This window comes from Petaurus breviceps, unplaced genomic scaffold, assembly GCF_028583685.1.
Source record: "Petaurus breviceps papuanus isolate PSGF00001 unplaced genomic scaffold, PetGlider_PUasm1.0 189, whole genome shotgun sequence".
Classification (NCBI taxonomy): domain Eukaryota; kingdom Metazoa; phylum Chordata; class Mammalia; order Diprotodontia; family Petauridae; genus Petaurus; species Petaurus breviceps.
In genome coordinates, this window is record NW_027185809.1 from 25840737 (window position 1) to 25846952 (window position 6216).

Here is a 6216-nt window from a genome sequence, read left to right on the forward strand (position 1 = left end):
AAAACTGTTACAATGGAGGGGAAGAACAGGAAGACAAAAGGGAATGGTTCAACCTTACTCTCATTTAATTTGACTTAGGGAGGAAATGACATACACACTAAATAGGGTATCTTGCCCTACAGGACAGTAGGGAGGAAGGAGATGAGAGGGGGGATGATGGAAAGGAGGGCAGGTTGAATTAAATGATATTGAGGTTGCACAATTTTGAAGAGGTACAAGGTCAAAGTAGAGAATAGAACAAGTGGGGGTCCAGATAGGATGAAGGGAAATACAGTCAGTCTTTCACAATGTATCCACTATGGAAATGTTTTGAGTAGCTACACATTCAACAACATTGAATTGCTTATCTTCCCAGTAAGGGTGGCTGATGAGGGAGGAAGGGAAAAAATCTGGAATTCAAAGTTTTAAAATCAAATGTTTTAAAAATGAACAAATACCTTGCCAAGGATAAAAAGAAGGGGGGGGGGACACTATAAGGCAAACGTTGCTGAAGCTGCCGGGGTAAATGCTCAACTATAACATGGGGTCAAACCCAGGAAAAAGGCACACCTCAGAGAATGCCTTTTGCCCCCTTGAAGGCCACTGAAAATATTGGTGGACAGAAGCTGATGAAGTGTGTTGGAGATCCAGTTGCATGGTTGGGCCCAGGAAATGGGATGTCAATCCTATTTGGGAAGCATAAAGAAAAAAAGAGAGTCTCCTAGCAGCTGCTGTGACAGTAAGTGAGATAGAGACTTCAGAAAATGTCGACGGTAACATCAGCGATTCCGGCTGCTCAGGGCCCTGTGAATCCTCCCTCCCTCCCCCAAGAAGTCACCAATCCCAACGCCTGGGAAGAAGACCGACCAGCTGCAGCACATGCAGAATGTTGTGGTGAAAACTCTGGAAGCACCAGTTTGCTTGGCCCTTCTATCAACTAGTAGATGCAATTAAATTGAATGTACCTGATTATCATAAAATAATTAAAAATCCAATGGACATGGGGACTATTAAGAACAGACTGGAAAACAATTGTTATTGGAGTGCGAGTGAATGTATGCAGGATTTCAACACAATGTTTACAAATTGTTATATTTATAACAAGCCCACAGATGATATAGTCCTCATGGCCCAAGCCCTAGAGAAAATTTTTCTGCAGAAGGTAGCCGAGATGCCCCAAGAGGAAGTGGAGTCATTACCACCAGCTCCTAAGGGCAAAGGTCGAAAACCAGCAGCGGCGGCAGCACATGCAGGAGCACAGCAAGCGGCAGCCGTGTCCTCTGTTTCCCCACCGAGTCCCTTTCAGAATGACCCTCCCGCTCTCCCAGACGCCAGGGATTGCAGCAACTCCAGTGCCAACCATCACTGCAGGTGTCCCATCTGTCACGGTCCCTCCCACTGCGGCCCCACCTCCTGCTGCCACTCCCATCATGCCTGTGGTTCCACCGACACCACCCGTAGTGAAGAAAAAGGGAGTGAAGCCACGCCGACAACCTCAGCAATCACCGGCAGCCGGAGTGAGCCGCCCACCCCGCTATCAGACCCCAAACAGGCCAAGGTGGTCGCCCGCCGGAAGAGCGGAGGCCGACCCATTAAAGCACCAAAGAAAGATGTAGAAGACGGGGAGGTTCCCCAGCACGCGGGGAAGAAGTGCGAACTCTCCGCGCACCTCAAGTACTGTGACAGCATCCTCAGAGATGCTTCCTAAGAAACATGCTGCCTACGCCTGGCCGCTTCACAAGCCTGTGGATGCAGAGGCTTTGGAACTCCATGGTTATCACGATATTATCAAACACCCCATGGATCTCAGTGCTGTTAAAAAGAAAATGGGCAGCCGAGAGGACCAGGATGCACAAGGCTTTGCAGCCGACACACGGCTAATGTTCTCGGATTGCTACAAGTACAATCCTCCGGTCCATGAGGTGGTGGCCATGTCCAGGAAACTTCAGGATGTGTTTGAGATGAGGTTTGCAAACATGCCTGATGAACCGGTGGAGGGCCCCTCCAGCCCCTCCAGCCCCTCCAGCCCCTCCAGCCCCTCCAGCCCCTCCAGCTCCTCCAGCACCTCCAGCTGACCTTGTCAGTAAAAGCACGGAGAGCAGCCATAGCAGTGAGGAGAGTTCGTCTGACTGGACAGCTCAGATTCTAGGAGGGAACGCCACTGCTGTGTCATGCAGAGTGCAGGTTTCCAAACACTGAAACTTTTACCTCGACACAGAAAAAAAAAAATAAAGGAGACTTTTTTTTGTAAGTCTCAGCAATTTTCTATGACAGTCCAGCCTAATGCATAACTTGCACTGCTGCAGCGCACTCCATAACCATTCTCCCTGATTTCATGTATATATACTTTATTTATTAACATCATTGGTCATTTAAAAAAAATAACAACAAAGAAACTGCATAAAAACAACAGCAGAAATTCAGATCTTTTTAAATGATTTAAACAAAAGATAAGAGACCCTATTTAAATATGTTGGACTTTTAACCTACAGGTGCTACAGTTTCCTGTTGCCTGTGTCGGTGCTCAATCATGTTTATGTATTCTTATTCTTCTTCATCATCTTCTTCTCCCTACTGCTATTACTACTTCTTTTTTTTGGGGGGGGGTTCTTTTTGTACGGAGTTTAGAGACTTACAGGTATAAGTAACTTCCAGCTGCAGCACAATTAAAAAAAATATTTCATTTTGTTTTTCCTTTTTTTTTTGCTATTTGCCACAGGTCTCATTAGGGCAGTTTTAAAATAGATCAATTTAGGGAACCCCCAGTTATATAATATAAACTTTGTGATCTGAGAAAAAAATGTATAGTAAATAGAAGTCTTGATTTTTAACTTTTTATTGTAAATAATAATAATATACAGAGTTTAACAGAAGGTTATGTTTTGTTTTTGTCTTTCCAGCAGGCTGACACACAGCCTTTAGCACAGGGATGCCCCAAATTGCCCAGATGAGGGTCAGGCATTGGCAATGGGCTAAGAATAAAAGGGTCATGCCCAGCTTGTATAAAAGTTGTAGTCCCTGCCCTACCCTGGCCTTTGGCATGATGGTATGGCCCCAGAGGCTGCAAGGTCCAGGCTTCTAGCAATGAAGGCAGGAAAGTCCTGGGCCCCTTCACATGCCTCTTTAGGCCCCACTTTGGCTCCCTGCTCCAGTGTTTTGGCTTTAGCGCAAAAGTTACTGTATCAAAGCCTAATTTTCACTTGGCTTCATGTAATAAAATCAATGAATTGAGTATTGAATGGAAACTGACATACGCCATTCAGTGGTTGGACTATTTTTTCATGGATCTCTAGGTGATATCCACCAGCATTTCAGTGGAATCTTCATATGATATACTAATTTAGTAAGGAAAACTTTTTTTTTAAATCTCCTCTGACTCTACCATCTACCCTTAAGTTTTGTCATACTGTGATGAGGAAATGGATGAAGGAATATCACTTGCTAACTACTGGGTTTTTGGTTTGTTTTGATGATGTTTTTAAAATTAACATGCAAAAGGGAGTACTGAGCCAGTTTACTAAAACTTTTATTCATCTTCGTTCTACTAGAAATAATTTTTTAGTTTACCATTTTACAATTTTGCCCTGATTTTAGAAGATATTTTATTAAAAAATTTAAAATATATATTTAAACTATTACTTTAAGGGAATGAATAGACAACTAAATATATGGTATGATTTGTAACATCTATTAAATACAGGACAAATCACACATTCTAGTGTGAAATATATACTGCAAAAAATACCAGGAGATGTTGAGAGTAGTGGCTTCTTATGAGCCTTCCTTTTGTGACTATAGTCACTAATGAACAAAGAATAAAAAAAGTTTCACTTGTGTGAAAAAATGAAAGAGGGGGAAATGTACATAATCCTGAAGATTAGTGCAGGTGAAAAATTTCATAGCATTTCATTATCAGTTTGTTTTTAAAAGGACAGGGATTTCTCCTAAGCTAATGAAATTTACTCCTTTATTCAGAAAGAATCTGTTGACTTTGACTCATGGCAAAGTCAACACAAACAACTGAAATTTCATGGTGCTATAGTTTTAAATTTTTATGTCTTCACTGTTTCAGACTGCAAAACTGATTTCACTTTTTTTTTCTTGGTGAGGAGAGGAGAGAACTTCCCGACAAACCCAGTATCAGGTTGTGGGTTATTTACCATTTCCTCTGTGGTAAGGAATGCAGTTATCAAATTAAAATCATTCTAGTACTGAAAATTGTAGACCAATTTTAAATTTTCACTTTTGGGAAAGAATATTTTTAAAAGCAGGAGGGGGTCAGGGAGGCACTATAAAAAAAGCTTTATAATAAGGAGTCGAAAAAGGACATAAAAAGCTATTCTAAAACATAAATAAAACCATAGAGGCTGTGGGGCAGGCCTTATATAGAATTCATAATTTACTTAGAGAAAATTTCTCACACTGGGCAGCATTATCTTGCTTTTAAACTGTAAAGATACATTTTTACAGCATTTACATCTTTTGCAACTGTTTGGAGAAAAAAAGACACAAAACCAACAATGTAGGATTTGACACGCATAGTTTTAGCGCTATTCTGTAATACTGGCATAACACTTCCAGAAAACTTTTCTTTTTTATATGTAAAATGTTACTTTTCTGTATGATGTGCATGCAAGTTTATCGTAACTCTTTTCTTAAACTTTTTAGTGCCGTTTCTAGTATATTCTTGTAAATATCAGTTACTGAAAATGAGTCAATGTAAAGTAGCTTTAGCTTGTTTATTGCAATGCTGGCCTCAACACAACTGAATAAAAAAATGTAGCAAGTACTCTTTGATGTTACTGGCAATCATGGACCCTTCTCCTGGGGCATTTGTTTTGTTTTCATAATAAACAGCAACAAAAAAAAATAAAAATAAACAAATAAATTTAAATATTTTTTTAAAATAGCAAACCTGTCTTTTTGACTAAGGTTTAAACTTTCCAGTTTTGCCTAAGTCTCAAAGTCAGGACATGAAGAGCTAGAAGCCCTTCCCTCAGGCTTGACATACAATTTTGACTGAAATACCAGCATGGCCAACACAGAAGCTGGAAAGCTACTTCCAAACGAATCAGTGTTGTATCCCTGCTGGATATCCTCTCCATGCTATGGCTAAATAAACTGCCATTTGTTCATTGTTAGATGTTTCTATGAGTTTCATTTCATGCCAGTGAATCAGGCTTTGAACCACCAGACCTGGCTAAGTCAATCTTAGCCTACAAAAAATAGACTGATAGCCCTAAATCAAAGGTAAATATCATAGAATATTGAAAAATTTGTAATAATTAATTTTATTGACATCTTTTGTTTTCGCATCACCAACATTTCACAAGTGTCTTTTTCCACCTTCTCCCAAAAAGTTATTCCTTATAACAAAGAATAAAATAGGTGTGTGTTGAAGTATAGCAAAACTATCCAACATATTGATAAAGTCTTTTGTTATGTAAAATATTCCAAATTCAGAGCCTCTCTACCACCTCTACCTAGGCAAAAATGGAAGAAAAGATGTGTTCTCAAATTTCTAATTTGAGGGTCAAGATTGACATTAATTTCAGGCCATTCAATTTTAATTGTTTTGTTGTTTTTTCTCTTTCCATTTACATTGTTGTAATCTTGTATATATTATTTTCCTGGTTCTGCTTAATTTATTTCATATTAATTTAATTAAACTGCTGTCTGCTTCCTGACCAAAAAAGAAAAAACCTTGAATTTTCTAGATGGAAAAAGAATTTTTAAAAGCTCAATGAAGAGAATAATTCTTTCAGAATTAGATTGGAGCAAATGGGAAGCTAGTGACTTCATGAGAAATCAAGATGCTATTAAACATATCCAAACAAATGAAAAAATAGAAGGCAATGTGAAATATCTCACTGGAAAAACCACCGACCTGGAAAATAGATCCAAGAGAGATAATTTAAAATTTATTGGACTACCTGAAAGCCACGATCACAAAAAGAACCTAGAAATCAGCCTTCAAGAAATTCTCAAGGAAAATTGCCTTGATATTTCAGAACCAGAGGGCAAAATAGAAATGGAAAGAATTCACTAATCACCTCTTGAAAAAGATCCCCAAAAGAAAACTCCTAGGAATATTATAGCCAGGTTCTGGAGTTCCCAGATCAAGGAGAAAATATTACAAGCAGCCAAGAAGAAACAATTTGAATGTTGTGGAAACACAGTCAGGATAACAGAGGATCTGCAAGGGACCAAAGGGCTTGGAATATGATATTCCAGAGG

At 39.4% G+C, this 6216-nt stretch overlaps 1 pseudogene; it reads left to right on the top strand.

Moving 5' to 3' along the window:
• Positions 1-475: 475 nt before the first annotated feature.
• Positions 476-2054, top strand: LOC138164167 (bromodomain-containing protein 3 pseudogene; annotated as a pseudogene).
• Positions 2055-6216: the final 4162 nt, after the last annotated feature.